This window comes from Rhinolophus hipposideros (genome assembly GCF_964194185.1).
Source record: "Rhinolophus hipposideros genome assembly, chromosome: 2".
NCBI lineage: Eukaryota > Metazoa > Chordata > Mammalia > Chiroptera > Rhinolophidae > Rhinolophus > Rhinolophus hipposideros.
This window is the reverse complement of record NC_138048.1, coordinates 11,774,301-11,799,167: the sequence shown is the minus strand read 5'-3', so window position 1 is coordinate 11,799,167 and position 24,867 is coordinate 11,774,301. Positions and strand designations below refer to the sequence as shown.

At 39.3% G+C, this 24,867-nt stretch overlaps 1 protein-coding gene across 2 annotated transcripts in view; it reads right to left on the bottom strand.

Annotated features, from left to right (window-relative positions):
* Positions 1 to 16,150, bottom strand: part of NRIP1 (nuclear receptor interacting protein 1) — an 83,929-nt gene extending 67,779 nt beyond the window's left edge. The window contains exon 1 of one of the 2 annotated variants that reach the window (XM_081025142.1): positions 16,034 to 16,150. The gene's annotated coding sequence lies outside the window, so the exon portion shown is untranslated. Of the gene's footprint in view, positions 1 to 15,213; positions 15,261 to 16,033 lie in introns of those variants that run through there. The other variant, XM_081025141.1, reaches the window with a different exon arrangement.
* Between the last annotated feature and the right edge of the window lie 8,717 nt (positions 16,151 to 24,867).

The following is a 24,867-nucleotide window of genomic DNA, read 5'->3' as shown; positions in this document are numbered from 1 at the left end:
CATACCAGCTGACCTACGAACAACATGGGTTTGAACCGAGCAAGTATGTGGATTTTTTTTTCCAATAAATACCTGTGCTGTTTTTGACCCATGGTTGGAAACCCGTGGATGCATGGGGCCAACTGGATGTACTGTTCTACCTCATTTTAAATAAAGGACTTCAGCGTCTATAGATTTTGTATCTATCGAAATCCTGGAACCAATACCTCAAGGAATTTGGGGGACAATGTAAGTTTTGGGGGAGTCAAAAGTTATACACGTATTTTCAACTATGCAGGAGTTGGTACCCCTAAGCCCCACGTTGTTCAAGGGTCAAAACTATGTAATAGGCAACTCATGGTTCACATACTTTGAAAAGGATAAAAGCATGGGGACAAATCAGGAACTTCTGATACTGTTTCCAGTCTTTTGAGTTGCATTTTTATTTGAATTCAAATCTCATGTTGATAGTAATGTTATGATCAAGATGGTAATTTTTTTTTGTTATTTCTCAAGCACTTCCCTCTGTCCACCCAAATGACTGAATGCATTATCTTCCTAAAGCTCATCGATTATGATCACAATATCTAAAGTTCTATTTCATCCACATAAAATCAGGATTTTCCTTTCCATGGATATATTAAAGCCAATTTTCATAACCACAATCTAGCCTGTATGTCTTTAAATGGGCTACAACGTGGAACTGAAAATTATATCATCAGCATCACTCTTACAGCTCTCAAAATTAAAGCAAGAAGTAAGTCCGAGTCTAGGTTCAGACACACTTCATTTTTACACAATGCATCAATCTCAGGTGAGCCAAGTTAATCCTAGCCACAAAGCAAGTGTGAGAGTGACAGTGAGAGAGAGAGAGAGAGAGAGAGAGAGAGAGAGAGAGAGAGAGAGTATTTTCTCTTTTGTTTTCCCTTTCCTCTCCCCAGGAGGTCAATGAACAATATATTACACTTTCAAAATATATATGATAATATGGAGTTAAACTACCCATCGGTCTGAAAAAGAGGTAACTAAACAAAGAAACCTACCAATTCTATATGTACAATTAAATCCTGGACTGGACAGGTTGCTTAGACAACACTCAGAAAAGAACAACGTGACTCCAACTGTAAGGAACAAGACAAAAGCATCCTATAAAATCAAGTGCATCTAGAGCAGGCCATATCTCCATTTGAAACAACTGCTATAGAATATGTTGATTCACAATTCCATCTATGAAATATTTTTATTCCTCTCTCACCTGTTCCCCCACCCATCTTGCATTCGACTCCATAAACAGCAATTATCCCCCACTATAAAATAGCTGGCAGTTAAAACAATGAGCCAACGAAGAAAGTACAATATTCTATAACTGACATTTACTGCGTTGGCCTTGGACTTCTAATCTTTACCAGACAGGCACACAAATCAATCCATCAGCTCATAAAGGTGTGCTTTTTTAACCTCTAAAACAGATGGGATTGGCCAAAAGTGTCTGGCATGTCAAACTGCTAATCACTGATGCCCTTTGCACAAAATAACCCACTTAAGTTGAGGCATGGTTGCACTGTAACCGACATTAGTCTGTGGGAAACCCATTTAACTGTCACACACTCCTGCCACTCCTGTTCTCCCTTAATTAAGCCTAATGCCTTATGCTATGACCTTTTGTTCTAGCCTATTAACCCTATCTAGTACAAGTTCAATTATGCTATACTAAAAACTTTACTATAAAATATTAAATGCCAACCTCAAAAAATCATAAGGGACATCCTCCTAGCCCTTAGCTCTATGCACCCTGTTACTCAATGCACTAGGCAGGAAAACCTCACTTTTGGAGTGAAACTGATTCTTACCAAGTCAGGAGTGGAGGACCAAGTTAGCATTCTCTTCCACCCCCTTATTTTACAAACTGAGCCAGAAAACATGAAATGACTTGCTCATTTCATAGCTTCAGAGGAGTGACACTGAAACCTATCTAATCCCTAGCTCATTTTTTTTTATTCCCAATGGTATCTTTGATTAATAGTTAAACTACCCAGCAGTACGTTAAAGATACTAATATCTTCACCACAAATTATTACCTTTCACCTCTAGACTACTCCACACATAGATCTAAAGCAAAATAAATGGGCACCTCAACAAAGTTTAGAAGTAATTGTTTCCTTTCCTCCCCACACCAAAACTTTCTAGCCCCTCACTACTTAGTTTTTTTTCTTTTTAAAAGTAACAGTGGTCATTGAGAACTGCTAGATTCTGCAACACTCGCAGGGCAATATAAACAACTACAATTTTTTTCTTTGCTTCATTTAAGTATTCAATAGAGCAAATGACTTAAGTTCCAGAAAGCAATTACAATTTGCTACTTAACCCCAATGGAAAAATTCACAGCTGGATATCTTCAAAAATATCTCTTTTTTATACCTATATGGATTGCTATTCACATTTACCAGAATTCTAAAAAATACAAACAAAAAAATTAAAATTCACTGTAAAATCAAATCAAATGTAGTCCAAACTAACATGCTGTCTCTATCATCACAGGGGTATTTTAGTTTTCGTATATAGTAATGAGTGCTACTCCTCCTCCTACCATTTACTTCATACAACTAGAAAGAATTTTACTACTCTCGCTTGATACATGAAAAACTTACAGATCAATAAGATAAAATTTGGATTTCCATGATTCATGTAAGGGAATGCATAATTTTAGATTTTCAAAAGATATCAAGTTTATCTTTTTTGTTGACTGCCCCAAAGGACCATTTTCACCTATTTTCAATATTAACCAATATTGTCATTTTTGCCTTTAACAACCTGGAACCTTACAAGTTAAGGTAATATGTCATTAAATGGAACATAGAATAATTATCAAAAGAAAGATCATTCAGAGTTGTGCTAAAATGATAAATACTTCCAATAATTCCAATGACAGAATTTACTACTTTTTAAGACATAACAAGAGAAGGTGTTACAAGAGTTTAAACTGCAAAGTAAATGTTTTCATGTTATTAGAATGATAACTTCAAAGGAAATTATCTCCTGGCATTATTAGGAAGAATATACATACACGAGGACGTATAAAATGTAAAATACATGGATGAGTAATCACAGCTAAAACAAATACTTATAGCAGGGACAACTACCAGGAAACTACTCATTTAGATTCTCATTCTCCCTTTTTATTGCACTGGCTAATAATGTTAATTTCAATGAACCACCATGCTTTAGTTACACAAGTGTCAGTTCACGAAAATGGAAACTGAGTTTGGGTCTCTGCTGAGGAATCCAACAGTGGGAATTCATATTCATGTGCAGAACGGACTGATGCATTCTATAACAGACTGACTGAAAAAGAACAATGAAAGGAAAAAGCAGTTGAGCTACTCAGGATAAGCAATGATGAAAGCACAAAGTAGAATATACCACATAAATTGTAAATGTGTTAATTTTTCCATCCTTTTACTTTGGACAACAGTCCATTAGCTGCATATCTTCTTTTGCTATGATTTATAAGCATGTGAATACAGAGAAAAATATGTGAACCATGAGAAGAGATGATTTTTCTGTTTACAAAAGACATCAATTTCCACACATGCATAAAGTTTAGTAAAAAACTTTATCTTCACAAAGCAAGAAACTGGGTTAGTTATTTTAAGAGTATTTGTTAAATCTCAATGCTGTAAATTTATATCCCAGGTAATCTATACCTTTTCTTCAGTATTTAAAAATTGCTAGTCTAGAAATTTCTGAGTTCCATTTTAAAATAATTTTCTTTTCTGTCTTAGCACTATTAATCTAGTTGAATATGATAATGTTCTAACAGCGAGAAAATTCACGTCTAGTAAAGAACAAATCCTTTGTTATAAAAAATAACAAAAGGGCTTCATATATTACTTAAGTCCTATAACTTACGAGTTTAAATCAAGTCATTCTTGATTCCTTCGAACTGTTAAAGTTACTGAATGCCAAAATAACTCTAGACATGAGATTCTGAGAGGCCTCCATCTTCCCAACCAGTCAAATCCAATGCAATTAAATGTGTCAAGCTGGTGGATCCTATGACTCCTGGAAGTGACAAAGGAACCTGTCAATAGGGCTCTTGAAATATTTTGTTTCATTTCCTTAACAATTTTTAAATGTTGGCCCCAAAGATTTTGCTGCACATGTTTTCTAATATGTTGTAATTTGTGCATTTTTTGAAAAAAACAACAACAAAAAAACAAAAAACGAAAAAAACAGCATCACAAAACAGTTTCAAGCACCAAGTAATTATAATGTCACCAACAGTTAATTTCACTTTTTCCTTCATAATTAATATGCCTGGGAAGAGGATGATAAATTTTAAGGAAGAAATATCATTCCTTTTAGAACTCCTAATTTAAATAGACTGAAGAAGAAAATACAGAACAGCAGCTATTATGGATATGTTATATACATAATAATTAGCAGCTCTTACATATAAACACATAAAGGCTCCATTCCTGACCCTACAAAAGCCCAATTTCCCCAATAGTTGGAATTGGTATAATTCAATTCAACCAAAGTTTGTAACAGCCTTCTATTCGCCAGGCACCTAGAGCACCGACAGATAATACACTGATGAATATACTCCTAGTCAGGGCGCTTGCCCTCTACTGAGGAAGACAGACAGTAAGCAAGTGTGACTTCCTTCCAGTCAAGGGCGTGGACAAATGTGACCTGGTTAGGGGTGTGGAGACTGCAGTGAGCACCTGCACTCTTTGGCCCACTGTCCCCTAAGTGAGACTACTCCTTGCCAATTTGCTTCCCCCAGGGCAGGAACACGAGCAGTCTGTGGCCCACATCAACTGCTGCCGTGAGGTTTCTTCTCTTTTGCTCTCTTTCTACGGGGGTGGACCCAGGTGCCCTTGGTTCAGGGGACATTATCACCACTGGCCCACACAACACCCTCTCATCCTGTTACTTGTTCACAGCAGAAGAAGTTGTTAGATGGGCGGGGGCGGGGGGGGGGGGGGTTGGGGATAAGGGAAAAGGTGAAGGGATTAGGAAGCAGCTGGTAACCACAAGATGGCCTCAGGGTTTTCTGAAAATTAATTTGGGGAACTTATTCAATAATGTTGTAAAGATTTTGTTGGGTATCCGATGGACATGCGTCCTATTTGGGAGACCACCTCAGGGATACTGTGGATGCCTGATCATGGCATTGTACACCAGAAGCTAAACAATAATGAATGCCAACTATAATTTTATATATATAATGTGATGGCTGGGTGTGAGGTCGGAGGGATAGTGGATGGGGGGAGGGGGGTTCACAGTGTGAGGGATATAAATGATGAACGTCTAAGTAGTACCTTGTCTTGTACACCTGAAACTAATAAAAAAAATAAATAAATAAGGAAATGGGGTCCATAACCTTGGCATTATATTCCAGTATAGGGTTTCCAGGCGGGAATTCCTGCCCATTCTCAGGCATTTTTTCCGCTTCCCCATTCCCGAATCCCAAGATATAAACTATTTTCTGTTCTCCACGATGAATCGTTTCCACAAAGTGATGGCCGATACAACCAACCACATGGGTTCAAGGAGTCAATTTTCCTAATTTCCCAACCAACTTTTCTTGGGATTCAGGAACGGGAAAGCGAAAAAATTCCTGAAAACAGGCAGGAATTCCCGCCTGGAAACCCTATTCCAATATAACCAACAGACCCAACCACCTCCACTAATGGTTTTAGGAAATTACTCTTCAGTAATAAGTAGAGCTGGCCTGTAAGCATTCTCATCACACTAGCTGACTAAAGGTGGCTGGTTTTAATCTACAAATAAAGTTCCCCTACTGATTTTTAAATATAACCAAATACATAACATATAGAAACAAAGCTGCTGCCTGAACAAATGCACACCTGTACTGTAAAATTTCTCTTGTTAAATTCTCAGCCGAAAAAATACATTCTAAGTACTAGAATATCAAATGAATCATAAGACTGTTCTGAAGACCATATTTAGTAGGACGAGAAGAAAACAGGCTACACAAACAAGGGTAATAACAGTTGGCCTTTTCCCACTCCACTTCTGGTTATCACAGATCCTTCCTTGGGGTTAGCTTGGATTTTCCTGCTGGATCCATTACCAAAGGTTATTAACTACTCCTTAACACCTGGTACACAATGACGGATACAGCAAACAAACAAACAAAAAGGTGTGAAATAAATCAAGACTTGGTTTCTCATCCTGGGTTTACCCAACTGCTGGTTATGTGAATTTTAAAATTTATTTAAATTCTTTGGGTCCCAATTTCTTCCTGTGTAGAATGCAGACAATGCTTTAGAAATTTCAAATTAACGACATCAAAAATGTTGAAAGATAAATAAGCATTTGCTCCACTGTATCGCATGGATACCCCTGATAAATTTTAAAAAAGAAAAAAAGAACAAGTGCGAAATTGAGTAAAGAAAAACAGGGAAACAAAACCAAAATAAAGTAGGACCGGAGGAGGAAAAAAAGGTGTATACTCGTAAGTGCTAAACGGTAGTAGCATTTATCACCAGGTGATTTACAGTCCACACCACCACCTATCCCTACGTGCTTTTCCGTTAAGCAAGATGCCTCTATATAAGCTGATTTGTTTGAAAATGGGGAAGCAGGGCAAGGTACCTCTAGGACAAGTATGCTTAAACCCAGAGTATCCATAGCTGTTATCCAATTCCCTTCTAACCTGAAAATCTAAGGAGTCTATGAAATTACTTCAATTTGTGAAAGGCCAACCAAAAAAAGAAATCAAAGTAAGAAAAAAATAACAAAACACACAGAAGAAAACGTGCTAGTGACTCAGGTTAGTCATGGATGACCAAGATCGGTAAGAGTAGCAGTTCGCTAACAAAGTGAACAATGCATTTATTGCTTTGAGTTTTGCCTCAATAAGACCAAACATCTGGATATAGGGAAAGAACCAGAAGGTGAATAAAAAACTTTCATCTTTAATCCTTGGCCTCACACAAATTCAGTTTATTTTAATTCATCTCTTATACAAGCTCCTCTGTTTATCTAACATTTACTTGGCAATTCTAAATCCAAAGCTCCCTAGAAAAATTATGTACCAAAGTCTAATTACTCACCCTTATGTCACCAATATAGTTTCAATTTGGACTATACCTTTAGAGGGAACCACTCAGCTTGATTCTTTGGGGTTCAAAATTCCCTAAATTTTAAATGAGGCAAGTAAAAAGAAGTGGAGAGAGAACTCCCATTTCTCATGGCCTCAACAATAGAAGAACATGCCTAACGTGTACTTAAAAACATACTATCACACTATCTCAAGAAATCTTTTTCTTGACCATGGTCTACTCCCAAAATGAAGCCAAATACTCATCTTTCTGTTTCTGCTTCCCTCTGATAAAATTCACAAATGCACCGTCAATTTCCTCTTTGTTTTACAGAACCTAGTTTATTAGCACAGCATAGTCTTTAAAATAAAATTACTGTTGGTGATGATAGGACAATTAAAAAAGCATGTTAAGAACTATAACAGTCAAAGAGGTTTAACATTTCAACCAGGAAGAGCTATGGCTGTGAACTGCTCCTTGAAGTGGACAAACATAATTAGCCTTGGGAATACCTGGATTAAGACCATGACAAGCTATTTTAATGAATTATATCAAGAAACATAGTTGCTTTCTCTGCCTTGAAGAACACTACAGTAATTCTGTGGTACGCTTCACAAGGGTGAGCATTTGGGAGAGAAAAGAGCCTGCACCGTTGCCCTTTGTGATTTCATTTCCATCGTCAGTGCTGGAAGCTGGACATCAGCTCTCTGAGAACTGACATCAACTGCTGCAGAATCGTCTATTGGAAGTAATGTGCCTTCCCAGTAAGAAAGGTCTTTGAGAATCCAGGTTGGGCAGACGACACGTGCTGCATGAGTTCTGTGGCTATCAGGTTGGGAACAGGGTTTCTGGACGACTTTCTAAAAATCGAATAGACTGTTTTGCCACTCTTCAAAATATGCCACTCTTCAAAAAGTGGCATATTCTCATGAAAAAGCAAATTATTATGAATGAGGTTATTAGCTGTGTTACCTCAGGCAAGTTACACAGGCATCGCTCAGACTAGGTTTCTTTATCTGTAAAATGGAGAAAATGATACCTATATGTCACCTGGGAACTGTCGAGTGGCCAGCACAACGCATAGCACAAAGCAGCTGCCCCCAACAGAAAGGGCAAAGGCAATAGCTAAATAACAACTTTTTATATTTCAAGTTTTCACCCAATCATCTTTGCTCCTTTTAAAACCATAAGCTTGAAAGCTTTACTGTCCACTGTCAAAAACAGCAGATACTGATGTACAGAGTCTGAGTTTCAGACTTTAAAGATCTAACTCCCTGTTCAACAGATTCTACAGATGTTGCCCAGATATAAAAGGGCCTTCCTTTTATTTGTATCATACAATGTTTTAGTAGCAGAAGCTAAGTTAGAAATGTGCTCAATAACAAAACAAAAATACTTTTCTAAAATGTTTTTCAAAAATCAAACCTGAGCCTACATGACCCATTATGCAAATATTCCCTTGAGGGGGAAAACATTCAACTGTGATTAATTCATTTTGAGGACATTTCTTATATCCCATTTGGGAGTGTTTCACATGTTTCCAATACTTTCTCTTGATGTTCTCCATCTTCTTCTATCCTTCTTTCCCTTAATTTGTTCTTTTCCACTGTATAAATCTACCACTGTCTCGCAGAATATCATAAATCCTTAAGTTCAGGAATCAAAAAAGAAAATCTAGAACACTGTGCTTTTCAAAAATCAGTTATAATCCCACAAACACTTATCGCTCTCCATTTCCAGATAGATTCTTTAAGAGATTAGTCCCTTTTTTTAATTTTAAACTTCTAATTCTCAAACTTTCATTGTGTCCTGTTACATGTCAGGCTCACTCATTATGTCATTAAATCTACATTATGTCATTAAATCACCAAAACGATTATCGTACTATTCTCATTTTAAGATTGCATATAAATGCAATTTCCTATTTTACTACTGCAATGCTAAATTATCATCTGACTTTTTAAATGCAGTAACATACTGAACATATTCACGTGGTATGTACAGTATAAGCAAATTCAACAATTAAAAGCACAAACTACAAGAAGCTAGCTTATTCACTACGTGGCTTCACCTTTTCTCTTAGCTATCTAAAGATAATGACCTGACTTTTACCTACTACCCTCACAGAACTAGTAAAGAAGGTAAAAGTAAAATAATCAAAGCACTGCTACTAACAACAGAAGCTCTTAATTCCTTAGTTCCTCAATCCATTAGCAAATTATGGATTTGAAAACAAGGAGTAGCCCTGACTATCATTTAACAGGTGACTGAAAAATGACTTTCTTAATTAGAAGTCCAAGGGTGAAAGACTCCTTTCCACCAAAGCTCTGAACAAATCCGGACATCAGGGCAATGAGTTGTCCTAGTCCCAGGGATATCTTAAGCGGCTGACTCAAATTCCCAGTAGACTTCTAGTTTAAGATTTCTTAAGACACTAGGCTTAGTCACACAGTGACTTGGAATTTAAGGCAAATAAGGGTCTCTTCCTTCCATCCTTAAAGATGTTTGCTAAATAACACAAAGCTAAAGAGGCAAGATAGATTTTAAGTTAGAGCTTTATTCCCTGAGGTGTACCAAGTTAAAAATTTTTCTGTGGAGAGTGAAGCATGCTAGTTTTGAATTTCAAACAAAAATATTAACGCTGCCAGAGAGGCAATTCTATTTCTAAGTTTCTTAACAATTTTTTTTTTAACCCTAGCCCTATTTATTCAAACAAAGAGGAAGGAAGGGAAGGAGAGAGGGAGGGAGGGAGTGAAATAGGGGAGGAAGGATGGATGGATGGATGGATAGATGGATGGATGGATGGATGTCATAAGAATCTTCCTTACCAAAGTTTCAACATATTCGGGAGTTCTTTTTGAATTTATTTTGCCCAAAATACAAATCAGATGAATTACAATTTCTTTAACCAAGTGATTATCTATTAACTTCAAAAATAATCTCTCTTAAAATCTGATACAGCCTTTAAAAACATCTTAATACTATGAAGTGAATATATTGGATTCCTTTTTTTTTTTTGTAACTCCAAAGAGTGACATTTTCCTATATTTTTGAGTTGCCAATCTAAGTTCTTCAAATCTGCTTCTCATTATATTACTTCTAGAGTTCTACGCTAAATGTTACCCATAGCGTGTTTCAAGGTATTAATTTCAACAAAATCCTAATACAATGGTAAAACATATCACATTTATTTTTTCTTCATTCTTCTTCTTCTCAATGTTTTATGAACTAAGAAAAATTATATTATGTTCCCAAAATACCACAAATTTTGTAATGCTTTATTTGTAGTATTTACAAAATAGTGTAGGCAATTTGAATTTCAAAGTTCATAATGCAGAGTATGTACTACAACAATGACAACAATTAGTATAACATCCCAGTTATTTCAATAACTATATTTATTATGAAAAATTAATACCACCGCTCATACCTTGGGCAAAATGAAAGTTTGGTTCTAAATGAACTCTGATTTTTAGAATCCTAAATATTCAATATCCATTAAATGTGAACAGTAAATTTCAAGGGGTAAAAAACCAAACAATAGATGGGCATCTATACCCTGATAAGACTTCAGAGGTCTCTTCAGTCCCAATTTTCCCTCCACTGTTTAATCATATAATAATGTGCTTAAAGAAAACATTCTTTCTGTAGTTATTTTCATCCAGGTATTTTTTTAGTTTCTGGTGCATAAAATAATGTAATAGCTAGACATTTACACCCCTCACAAAGTGATAACCCTCTCCTTCAACCTTCTACCCCTCTGACATCGTATATACTAGCTATTACAGTTCCACTGACTTTTCCCTATGCTGTACTCCACATCCCATGACTACGTATATGTTATAGTTGACATTCAATATTATTCAGCTTCAGCTTCAGGTGTACCATCCAGTTATTTTTATCAGATATCCTATGAAGGAGTTCTCCAGTTAACCACCCAAACCTCAGCACTCTGTTTTCCACGTTCAATACGATCCTTGGAAAACACCAGCTCTTAAAAGGTAATTTAGTATTAATTCATTTTCTTCCAAGCAAACTATAACTCCTGGTTCTATTCTGGCAACCAACTTTGATCTTCTTATGTTTATTTAAGAGACATTCAAACAGAAAGTGTGCACATGCACAAATGGGGAATTTGTCATTTCTCCCCCTCAAACAACCAATTATATTATTGCTGCCTCATAAAAGGGAATCCATTACCATCATCAATTTATGTCCCTGCTTCAGCATCAGATGCAAACAGGATACGGAAACAAGATATCGCTCCTCCATTTTTTTTTTTTTTTTATTCCAACCTCTGGACATAATCCTCAGTCCCATTCCACTGGCCTGCTTCATCATCTGACACTCCTGATTTTTACCTTCTCAAGTCTTAGTGACTGCCCTGGACTTCCATATCTCTGATTGTTGTTGTTGTCTGAATACTACAGAATGAGTTTGCTGATTCCCACCCACCCCTAGACGGACCCGTCAAAAAACTTCTACTTAAGGAAATATATAGTGAACAATTCATAAATTCAAACTCATTATCCTGAAAGCTCCCTCCCCATTCTGTTGAAAATGTTTGACTTTTCAATAGTAATCAAAAGTTGCTTTTCATAAAACTATCTTTCCAGTTGGAAGACATATACAAAGGGCTTTGTTAGAACAGCAAATGCTTTTTTCCCCAGTCTTCATCCACGTAATAGGAAGTCACTATTAAAACAAAACAAAAAACAAAACAAAACCCACCGATTGTGTATTAGCCACATGAAAAAGCACAAGAGTAAAGAACCTTCACCCACCACAGCCAAGAAGGGAAGTAACAAATGAAGGCAATTTTCATGACAGAAAACATCCAAAGATGTAGAAGCTATTTTAGAAAAGGGGAGAAGAGAGCAAGAGAGAAGTGAAAAGAGACAGAGAGAGGCTTAGGATAGACAGATTAACAAGAACTCCTTCTTCTCTATTAACATACACTTTAAAAAAACTAATTGTAAAGTTTGAAAAGCAAAACTGAACCTATCAAAATTAAAAGGGAACAATTTTTCTTGATAAAAATGAGATGTTTTGAACTTATTTGGGGCAGAATTATCTTTTAACCTGATACACAAAACGATTATTGCTTTTAAATTTCTTACAATCTTAGAGTTTTAAAATTAAAAACCTAATCCCTTTAACGTAATATACCCTAAGTCACTCTGAATTAAAATTACTTCTGTGCCAGCATCTTCTAGTATTGGTTTGCAAAGAAATCTGTATAATTAGTAATAACCTTCTTCCCTCTAATGTTTCTAGAGAGCCAAGGATGACATGTCTCCTTATCTCCCTATTTGTTCCATCAGATTGACATATTTTGCCTCATCTGTCACCTTCCATAAAGCTCTGCTTTCAGATATGAGTTAATTCATTTTTAGTTGTCCTCAATGTTCTAAAATAGTGATGTTTGACAGAATTAATACGGTGCTCTAGTTCTCTCTGTTCAACTGGTATTTAATTAAAGATTGTGGAGGCCATCTTTTTCTTGAATTATACCATTTAAAGAAGGAACATTACTTCCTCCATGGACAATATGAATAAGCCACCTGGCACAAAGCTGCCTTCCTATAGTCTCCCATTTAACAGATTGCTTTACTATGTATAAACTACCAGCAAGACAGATCAGCCCTTTATTTCACATTTTCATTTCTCATCTCTGAACCACAACTCTACCATAGCCTACATTTTCTCTTCCATTGACTTGCCAGAAGTTTTGGAGTTTTTACACTCCTTCATATTTTTATTTTATCATTACTTTTGTTTCACGTGGACCTCAAAAAGTCTTAATGTCATTTAATCTGTAAGATGTCTTGAATCTCTGGTAACAATGCAAAACGTCTTTAAGCAATCAGAGCTACCTTGGAGCACAAACTGAAAATTCCTGTTTTAAATTCTTCTGAATTTAATATCTTTTGGAGAACAGCCCACTCAAATTGATATGTCATAACTTTCGATTGTAAAGGTAGCACAAATAATTTTAATTGGCACTTGCCATTTATTACACAAATAATTTTTCTCTTGGATGGCCTTTGGTGAGCTAGTACTTCTTAATCATTTTTAGCTATATCGGAACCACAAGAGACATGTCAATTCAAGCAAACTTCAGGAGCAATACACTAACAAACAGACTCTAGGTGGTGGTATAGGTTATTTTTTATCATGATGTTTTGCTCTTAAAACTGCAGGAGCCTTCAGCTTCTTTTACAGACACTTATTTATTGGGAACTAACAACATTTTAGGGTGTTTAAATTAGTAAAATCCAAGTTCTGCAGAGTTTAAAAGAGACACATGCAAGAAGTGGGTCTAAGTCAAGACTTTCCAGAGGCGTTAAACTTGGTTTTCAAGTACCTCAATGGCACTACAGAGAATTCATTTGAATACAATCAACAATATAAATATATATATATACATATATGCACATAAAATTCTCATACACCTAGGGCATTTTTAGGGGTAAGTATGGAAAAAGGTCTTTCTCACCAGAGGGTATGGAACTGACTAGAGTACCAATCCTACAGCCTGCAGTGGCTGTTCCATTGATTGACTCTTCTTTGTCTCCAGGAACTAATTGCAGGCAGAGAAAAGTTACTACTGGTCATGAATCCACTAGTCTCTGAACCGGTTAAACCCAATCCACATTACCAACTGGCTGAGCAAAACCAATGCAACTTACTTCGAAGGAAAAATATTTCAACATACTCCAGGCAGCAACCCACACTTAGGTGCCGAGCAGTGGAAGCACCATTTGTTTAAAACGTCCACTTACTTCAGTGTCTCTTCAACAAAGGTAGCAAACTGGTGATTAAACGCGGAATAATTACATCAGGAAGATGCCACCCACTTGCTAAACCCATGATTCACTAATAAGCAGGTTCAACGCAACTCCTAACTTGAAAGAATGAGTTACCAAAGCCTTTTCCTTCAGAAATTCCTCCCCCAAAAACGCAAAGAGAATTTATCACATATAAACCGACAATCACTTTTGCTTTGGACATCTCTAGACGATCTTTCTTCCCTTAAAGACAGCTTTTCCTGTACAATCTCACATTTCATCATCTACATTACTGGAAACAAACTCCAACTCAGTTCCACCAAGTGAGGGAAAAGTCCTTGGAGCTGGGAATGTCTTTTTTTTTTCTTTTTTTCTTTTTTTTTTTTTTTTGCCTCCAAATAGAACGTCCTATTAAAACATATTTTAAAAACCCAAAAGCGTGTGTCATCCTGTTAACTTCACTGTCCTCAGAAGCCTATTAAGGCACTGATGGGACAGAAGGTAGAAACTCCCGTGGTGCTCCCGAGATCAACATGTGTCACTGACTCCCAGCTTGTCCGCCTCCCGGGCACAGTGGATTCCTTTGTTCCTTCAGACTGAACACCAACCAACTCGCGATGAAAATTTGTCAACTATTTTGGAAAGAATGGGAGGGTGTGTGGAACATTTCCAGGGAAGCCCTTCATCAAACCACCACCACCACTGGTAGTAAGGAGAACATAGATGAACGGGGGGAGAGAAGAAGCCTCCCAAGGGGTCTCCGGGCTCCCCCCAAATGTGAGTCCGTTCTCTGGCTCAGGGGGAAAGATGACGGTTGAGGCCTCGGGTCCCGGGAGCGCGCCCTCCCTCGGGAGGGGGCAGGACGGTGCCGACGGGCCGCGCGTGGGGCTGGGGGTCCGCGAGCGCCGTCGCGTTTCCCACTCACTTGTCCCGGCCGGGAGTCGGGCAGCTCAGCGCCGGGAGGCACCGGGCGGTAGGCGGGGAGCGGCGAGAGGCGCCCCCGACTCGGGGCCGCGACCCCGGCCCGGGCACCGCGCCTGGCCCGGCTCGCAGGGCACCGGCCGCCCTTCGACCCAGGACTGGCACAGCTCGGCCGGGGAGCCCCGGGCCAACTCCACAACTTGTGGCCCCGCTGCCCGGGCCCCCCGAGGTCCCGGGGAGGTCGGAGCCGGCAGAGGAGGCGGGCTTCCCCCGGAAACGATTCCCGCCCGCCGCCGAGCCCTCCCCGCCGTCCGCCTCCGCTCTCGCCGCCCCGACGCCCCCGCGGCCCTGCCCGCCAACGCTGCCGCCGCGGGCCGCGCTCCCGGGCCGTTTCCGGCGGCGCCGCGGGCCGCTCCTCCGAGCCCCCGGCTGCGGCCGCCACTCACCCGAGGCCGCCGCGGCTCCGAGCTTCGGGCTCCGTCAGGCTCAGTCCTCCACGGAGGCGCCCGCCGCGCCGTCCTCCCTCGGCGCCCGGGCGAGCTCTCCCCTCCGAGCCGCCTCGCTGCCCAGCGCAGCGGCGGACGCGAGGCCACGGGCGGGCGCGCGCGGGCGGGCGTGGGGCCGGGTCGTCCCTGCGCCTCGCCGCGGCCGCCGCCTCCTCCTTCCCCGCCGCCGCCGCCGCCTCCCGAGTTCGGGGCTCTGCTGCAATGTCTGCGAGGCTGACTTTGAGCGCCTCGCTCGCCGCCCGCCCGCCCGCAGCCGCGCTCCTCCCTCCGCCGCCGCGGCCGCCGCGGCCCGGTCCCTCCCCTCGCCGCTCCACGCCATTCAGCTCCTCAGCCAAGTTTCTTAACCCTTTTTTCCCCCTCCCTCCCATTGTCACGGGGCCGGAGGACGCCACGCGGGTCCCGGCAGCTCCCGGGAGCTGAGCAGCCCCCTCTGTCGTGCTGTTTTCCTCCCCGCCCGCCCTCCGAACGGCCGGGCGGGGGCCGCAGGGCCCCGAGGCAGCGGGACGACCGCGGCGGCCGGGGCGCTGGGCGCTCCTCGCACCCGAGCCGTCCCCCGGGCTCCCGGCTCCGGCCGGCCGCCCCCGACCGCCGAAGGCGCCTGGACAGCTCCTCCCTGGGGCCCGGGGCGTCGTTCTCGTTCTTCGGGCCACAGGCTCGCGTTTGGGGCACCGCCTGGGGGCCGGGACGCCCAGGGTCCTCCCATTTCACCCAACGGCACGCGCTCCCTTGGCTCCCTCTCACTCACCCCCAACTTCCCCACCTTGTGATCTGTGTGTCCTGCTTTAATCTTAGGGGGACAGGCTGGACGGGCACTGACTCCAGGTCACTTGGACCCCACGCCCGGCACGTAGTAGGCACCCAGGAATAAATGCAGGAGTGGTTCCAAGAGGAAAACCGGGCAGGAGACCTGAGGAGTGTCCCGTGCAGCTCCTCGGACGCACGAAGGACCCAGGGGCAGGGTTTTATCCTCAGCTGCTTTGTCACTGCGAAGTCACCAGCGGAGCCTGTCAGCGAATAGACTCATCCCCGGGAAGAGTGTGACCCTGCCAGGCAAGGCGACAGGAACGAGGCTGCCACTTCTTCGGCAGCTCTCCACGGTTCCGTCTCGGAGTAAGAAATAACAATTACATCACGAGGCCCGGGCGGCCGCGCTGGGGAGCCTCTGGGTTTCCTGCAGCCTAATCTCGCTGAGCCCGCCTCTAAATTGAGGGAATATGGATTGGTGAAGAGAGAGAGTGGAGGGAGGAGAGATCACAATGCCCCCCTTCTTGTATTTGCTGTTATAAAATCTTATCCTCAACGCTCCCCAAACATCTAACTATAACTATTAACACCCCCTCAACACCTCCCCAGATGTCAGGTTTCTTTTTGACTCTAGCATCTAGCATTTAGTAACTCGCCAGGGGAAAAAAAAAAAAAAAAGACGAGGGGAAATGACTGCTGTTGCTGAAATTGTTTTTTGCTTGATATAGAAACGCCAAAGTACGGCTTAAAGCCTCACCCTAAACTCCGAAATGGCATGCCTGTGTTACAACACTTATTACACAAAACAAATGAGGCACTCCATTTTTATATGTAGGTTTTCATATCCTTTAGAATCATATAGCTTTTGAAAATAGAGTTGCTAGTGTGCTTAAAAAGAACTATGCAAGTCATAAAACAGTATTCTATGCCTGTTATGTAATGGCTGTAGTGTGCATTTAAAATTTCATTTATCCTTTAAAAATATGAATGAGAGTTTTGGAATATCTTCACAATCTTAAAAGTGAAAGCAACTTTTCAAATTAATGCTTAACAAATCCAGCACCTAGTACAGTACTAGGCACATAGTAGGACTACTCCGCTTAATGGTGATGGTGAATTTTAGAACAATCTTTTACATCACCTAGTGATTCAACTACAATCTGTTGTGATCCTATATAGGTTAAACCTCATATGATAGCTTATTAGTTGCATATATCACAGTTTGAAAACTGCTCAAGGGAACTTAGTGCTAAGTCTGCTGTTGTCTAGTAGTACGTCCGTTCATCCAGGAGTGATGCAAACTGTTCCAGTTAAGTGATGATCAGCATAATTCGAGCTTGGCCCTCTAAAGTCGCACATTTTTTAAAATTATTTTTAACTTATACAAAGATTTTATAATGTGTATCATCAATGTTTCTCTTAAGCAATTTACTGGACTGCCTTAAATTCAGGGTTAATTTTATGAAAAGTATTTATTGTAGTAGGTTCTACTGCATTCAACAAATACATCAAGTTCCCATTCAATGTGCGCTAAGGCTACTTCTTAGGTGTTAAGGATGCTCCCAGGAGGTATGTAAGCTACCAATGGCTACAGGAAAGGACTCCAGGACACTGACCTAGTGATTATCTCTGCCTTTTGTAGTTCCTCTCTCTCCCCCTTCACTAACCAACAATCTGTTGTCCTTTCTGTGTTGCCAGCACACGTCTGTCGCTAATATTGTCTTCCTATTCCGATTTGCAGCTTCTAGTCTGCTGCAGACTGAGAAATCCAGATAGCCTCACTTGTCACAATTCAATCTAAAGTAAAACTGAAGAGGTTCTGTGCAGCTCACCAAGGAGGAAGGCACGTGAACCTTAGTGCATAGACTTTGGGACAGATATTTGGACTGCTCAAATGTTGCTTTGAAAAACATTTTTTTTCTTCCTAACTAGGTTTTGGATCATTGAGATTGGTAGATAAACAACCTCCTAATGAGTGAGGTTACACAATTAACCCAACACGCCAAGCATTAGTCCTGCCCTTCAACATTCGGGTAAAAAAGTCTACTGCCATTTATCACATGACTTAAGAGCGCTATTCACCTCTTATTATTAATCTATCCTCTCAACTCCACAGAAATCCAATCACTGAAATCCTGATCTCTTTTTGATAGTGCATTAATGTTAAGTAAATTGCACACCTCTTGTGGAATTCATTTTTACTTAATCATGCTAATTGGAGCCATTTTGTTATTGTTCTTTGTTTTTAAAAAAATTAATACCTGAATTTCCTGGCTAGGAGAGTCATTGCAAGGATACTGGGGCACATGTGTAATATAAGAATGCCTATTCAGTAATTTGTATTTTTTTTAATTTTTTTCAATTACAGTTGCCATTCAACATTCAATATTATGTTAGTTTCAGGTGTACAGTGTAGTGGTTAGACATTTATATAGTTTACAAAGTGATCCCCTCCGATAAGTCTAGTAACCCCATAACACCATACACAGTTATTATAATGTTATTGACCATATTCCCTACGCTGTACTTTACATCCCCATGACTATTTTGTAACTGCCTATTTATACTTCTTAGTCCCTTCACTTATTTGACCCAGGCTCCCAACCCTCTCCCAGTAATTTGTGTTTTAAAGACAATTCTCATTTTAACCAGTTGTGATGTGAAAAAGATGCCCTTCAGTTTATATACCTAAACACATGAGTATTTTGTGAACCAAGGCTTCCTAAGGGATCAAATACTTATAATGCAGGCTCACTATGTTCATCCACAAAGAAGTAGTCTGGGAGAGCTTTGTGTATATGTGCTCCCCGATCTCTCCTGTAAGAGCATTTTCCACATCATTTTGTGGCCTGGTGTTTAAATGTCTGTATCCCACTCTAAATGCAAACACTACAGGCGCATATCTCGTTCATATTTGGATACCTCGACCATCTACCACTGTGCTCAGCAAACAGTAGGCATTTCGTAGATATTGGGCAAGATACTGTCTTATCCCAGAGGACAGATGTTTATTTCTACTTGGTGTACAGGTGTGGAACAAGGGAGTTCAGAGAAAGTTTTACAGAAAAAATAATGCTTCAACTGACTATTAAAAGGTAAGAAGAATTTGCCAAGTAGGCAAAGTGGGAAAGGGGTTCTCAGCAGAGGGCAAACACCGTTTAACAGTAGAACAGTGTGAAGAAAACAAAAATATATATTCAGAAGTATTGAACCCACATTATAAACTTTGAACTAGTGACTAATGAACTATGACAACTGACAAAAATATATACAAGTACAGGTCGAATTCCAGTGTAGTTACGCTGATGTAGTCTCAGCCCCGAGAGAAGCACAGTTTAATAAAAATATAGACTGAGCCACAAATGTAAACTACATATGTACTTTTAAATTTTCTAGTAGCTACATTTCGAAATACAAATAAAAAGGTAAAATTAATTTTAATAACATACTTTATTTAATCCAATATGTCAAAAGTATTATTTCAATGTGTACACAACATAAAAATTATTCACTAGATATTTTGCATTCTTTTATTTACACTAAGTTTTCAAACTCCAATGTGGCTTTTACACCTACAGCACATCTCGATTTGGACTAGTCACATTCAAATGCTCAATGGCCACATGTAGCTAATTGCTGCTGTGTTGGACAGCACAGAAAATGAATGAAATCTTTAATAGTACCGTTAAAGGACATTTTTTAAAATGAAAATCTAACATGTAGCTAATTGCTGCTGTGTTGGACAGCTCTGGAGAATGAATGAAATCTTTAATAGTACCGTTAAAGGACATTTTTTAAAAATGAAAATCTAAATCTTGTTAAACCTCAGGTTTTATTTGTTGGTTACTGGTGTTTAGCAACACTATGTTATAAAGACTACTTTCTTGCATCTAGGCTTTTATGCCAGTTAGAGAAGTAGCAACATTTATATTTTTGTACTGTGTACTCATTAACCATATTTTAGCTACAACTACTGTCTCCAGTAACTCTGGTGGTGGACTGAAAATGTAAACTGGCTATATGGCAGAAATAAAGCACTATACATTTGGGGTTGAATAAGCTTTTAAAAAAATGGTCTTTCCTAGAACACAGAACTACCACTATGCTAATTCCTGTCAAGCATCTTCCTGGCTATAGAGGCCCAGGGTTTTGCTCTTCAAGTCTCCCTACCCAGTTACTTGAGGACTGTAAATTCCACCCCATCGTTTGTTTGAGGCAGTCACCTGCTGGAAGCTGCAGCAGTTAGGATGTGCTGCAGTGCCCTGAGTACTGAGGAAGGTCTAAGGAGCTAAAATAAAGATGTTTAGACACCCTGTCTGCAGGTTACTATGCAGTTTTCCCTAATGAGATTGGAGCCTTTTACTTTCAGTGGGGCTTGAGTGCCAAGAACTGGCAAAACCAGGGCACTCAATTTCTACACTAAAATAAATCCTGAAAACTGGATCTTAAAAAAAAAGTCTGAAAATAGAGTGGTCTTTATAACAGTATAACTAAACAACACTAACCAACAGAAAGCAGCCGAAAGTGTGCGAGAAAAAGGCAGACACTGCAATGAAATACAAATGTGGACAATGTCTTGTTTTTCCCGAAATAAGAAAATGTCTAGCATAGTTAGAGATCTAAAGGCAAGAAACCCTGGTGAAGGTAAGGAAAACCTGTCAGTTTTGATGTGTTAGTTTAACATGTCTAAATGATTGAAAGTAAACATTACGTGGAATCTTATCTTTTTATGTAGAAATGGGTTATGTAGATTTCATTAAGCAATACTGTCATAAATGAATACAAAATTTCTTTTGGGATTTTACAAACATATATCTGTATATAAATCAGTTGGGTAAATCATGAACCTATTAATTTTTAGAGATTTTATTCAGATAACTTTCAACTAAAGCAAAGTACATATCTGTTTTCCCAAATAATTCAGGGTTCTGTAGGGAATAAAGCTATGAAAAAAAATGATGTATATTCACAATTTACTTAAGCAATTGCTTAACCCTCAAAAGAAATTGATATAAGCTCTGACATATCTCTTTTAGATTTGTTTAGATGCAAAATTCTTATGTAGTTTACCTTTTCACAAAACCAAACTAAAATCACCTTTACCCTCAAATACATGCACACTCCTAATGGTTCACACAATTCAATGGGGAAAAAATAGACTTTCAATTAATGGTGCTCGGAAAACTGGATATCCACCTGGAAGAGACTGATATTTGACTCTTTCTTTACACTATACACAAAACTTAACTCAAAAAAAAAAAATCATAGACGCAAATTTAAGAACTAAATTATAAAACTCTTAGAAGGAAATATAGAAATAAATCTTCATGAACTTGGTTAGGCAAAGCCTTCTTATATATGACATCAAAAGCACAAGTGACAAAAAGAAAAATAGGTATATTGGGCTTAAATCTTTTGTACTTCAATGGACACTATCAAGAAAATGAAAAGAACTCACAAAATGGGGAAAAAATTGCCAATCACATATCTGTTAAGAGATTTGTATCTAGAATATATAAATAACTTAGAATTCAATAATAAAAAGACTAATACCCAATTTTTAAAATGAACAGAGGATCTGAATAAACATTTCTCCAAAGAAGATATACATTAAGCACGTGGGAAAATACCCCATATCACTAGCCACCAGGGAAATACACATCAAAACCATAATGGGATACCACTTCACACTCACTAGGAACAGTAATACTACTACTACTACTAATAATAATAATAATAATAACAATAATAAAAGAAAGAAAAGAAAAAGATAAGAACAAGTGTTGACAAGGATGCAGAATAATTGGACCCCTCATACACTGCTGGTGAAAATTTTTAAATGTTGCAGCCAGTTTGGGAGAAAGTGTCAGTTCCTCAAAAGGTTAAACATAGAGTTACCATATCACCCAGCAATTTCATTCTTAAGTATATATGCTGGAGAAACAAAAACTTCACCCCCACACAAAAACTTACACATTAATGTCTCATTAGTATTCTTCACAATATATAAAAAAAAAGGGGTAACAACCCAAACCCAAATATCTATCAACTGGTAAACGGATAAACAAAATGTGGTATAGCCTTACAACGAAATATTATGCAGCAATATAAAGGGAATGAACTACTAGTACATAATACAATAGGATTGAACTTGAAAAGATTATGCTGAGTAAAAGAATCCAGTCAGAAGACCACATATTGTGTATGATTCCATTTATATGAAATGTCTATAACATGCAAATCTATAGAGACAGAAAGTAGAGTAGTGATTATCTAGAGCTGAGGGGCAGTTTGGGAAGAGATGAGGAATGATTGGTCATGGGTAGAAGATTTCTTTTTGGAGTGATAAAACTGTTCTAAAATTGATAGCGGTGATGTTTGTACAACCCTGTGGATATACTAAAAACCACTGAATTGTACACATTAAATGGGTGAGTTGTATGGCATGTGAATTATATGTAAATAAAGCTGTTACATAGTTTTTTTAAAAAAATAGACACAAAAGAACATTTCTATCTTCTCATTTCAAAAAAAAAAAAAAATACCCAAAACTTTGACATATAGACCCAAAACTCGGAAAATACCCAAAACTTTGACATATAGACCCACATATAGACCCAAAACTCAGAAAATACCCAAAACTTTGACATATAGACCCAAAACTCAGAAAATAAAGTCAGTAAATATTTTTAAAATGCTACAATTCAAAATTCTTTTTGCTTGAGATGCTTTGCCAAAAATCCAAAAAATGATATGTATCTATAAAACCAGAAAACCATATTGGAAATTAACTTGGGCTGCTTTCCGATTTTTAAATGACATAGTGCAGTAGGGTAAAGGACAGTTTTGTCAAGACAGCCCAAGTGTCAGTCATTTAGTGTGCACCATACAGAGAGTGTGTATGTGTGGTATTTCAGCAATGCCAATTATAATAGAAATTCCAAAGGTGACCTGAGAAAAGAATCCTGGATAAACAGCATATACTACTCATGTCTCACAAAGTTGGCTTATGTGAGAAACATAACTCAGTAATTTATAGGAGTAACTAATCCAACACTCCTTTTCAGTGTTCCTGAAAGCCAGATATCCGAGAAATTGAATTCCAGATTACATCAGCTAATAACCACATTTGGCTGCTAGTAACAGAGATAAGAGTAAACAGTGACTTAAGCAAGATAGAAGGTTTTATTGTTTGTTTGTTTCTTTCAATGTAAAAAAAAAAGTCCACAAATGATTTTCTCGGGCTGGTTTGATGATGTCATCATCATTTCCAGATTGTTTCTATTCTGTCATCGTTAGCACTTGGCTTTCAGCCTCAAGGTTGCCTCATGATCTTATTTGGCTACTAAAGCTCCAGTCATCAGATCTGCATTCCAGGCAAGAAGAATGTAGGCGGCCTACCACCTTTTTAAGGAGATTTCCTGAAAGGACCATCCAACAACTCCTGCTAACATCTCATTGGCTATATCCAGAGGGAATGTGGATATATTTTAGCTAGGAACAATATGCAAATAAAATCAAGATTTTGTTTCTAAAGAAGAGACATGCTATTGAGTAGGGTTATTCGTTATTTCATGCTGCATTCCAAATCACCACAAAATTAGTATCTTAAAATTAGAAACACTATTATTTCATAGTTTCTGGTAGGTAAAAAATTCAGGAACAGCTTAGCTGGATTGTTTCGACACAAGGTCTCTCATGTGGTTGCAATCAGGATATTGGCAGGGTCTTCAGTCATCTGAAGGCTTGCCTGGGGCTGGAGGATCCAATTTCAAGACAGCTGTTGGCAGGCGGCCTCACTGCTTCCCACGGCCATTGGCAGGAGGCCTCGGGTCCTTGCCACAGGAGTCTCTCCATAGGCTGCTTGAGTGCCCTGACGAAGTGGCTGCTAACTGCCCCCAGAGTGCACTACCCTAGAAAAAGCAATGAGGAAGCAACAGAGTCCTGATGACCTAGTCTCCTAATTCACACACATTTCCACTTTTTCTCTTACTTAGAAGTGACTCACTAAGTTAACTTCACTCTTAAAGGGAAAATAATCTTGAAGGGAAGTATATCAATTTGTGGACTTATTTTAAAACCGCTACAGTCGGCTATTAACATTTTCTGTTCTGCTCTGCCTCTCGTTTTCCAATCCTACATGCACACCTTTGTTTTCATATATAGAACAATCTCACTCCTTCTCTAAGGGGTCAAGACTTAAGTCTCTTTCTGTTACTACATCAAATCCATTGCCTAAGATATCTGGGTCATAATGAAGCTCTCCCCAAAAAGCCCAAATTGGGCTCCTTGTAGGCTGGCAGCCAATAAACTCAAGACATGTTTTTAGCCATCAGCACATTTAAGTTTTCAGTGGTGGAGAAGGAACAGATCATTGCAATAAACCTGTCCATTCGGAAAAGGGAGAATGAGAAACACACATTAGTCACCATCCCATAATAATTATCAAAACTGACTAAGCAGGAATAGCCAGGACTTCCTGCCCTAGCACTGCAGGAAGTTCCCTGGTTGGCTAAACCGGCAGCTCCTGGTTCTTTCTCTCAGATGTTTTCCTCATGCCTTGACCTCTGTTGCTCCTGGATCTGACCCTGGGAAGTTCACTGTTGTCAGTTTTCCTCAACAAATATATCCGAGGTAGGCAGAGGGGAGGATGCCCTTCTTGGAGACTTCATCGATTTTGGAATATTGGGGCACAGGGTGGTTTAAAGTTTTAATGATCACAGGCTATTGCAGACCAAGTTTGTGTTTTCTTTGGGAAGATTTCTTCACACATTTAGCAGACTTTATTTGTTTCCATTCTATTCCATGTACAAACGACCATAGCCAAAAGTCTTGCCCAGATATGGTTGT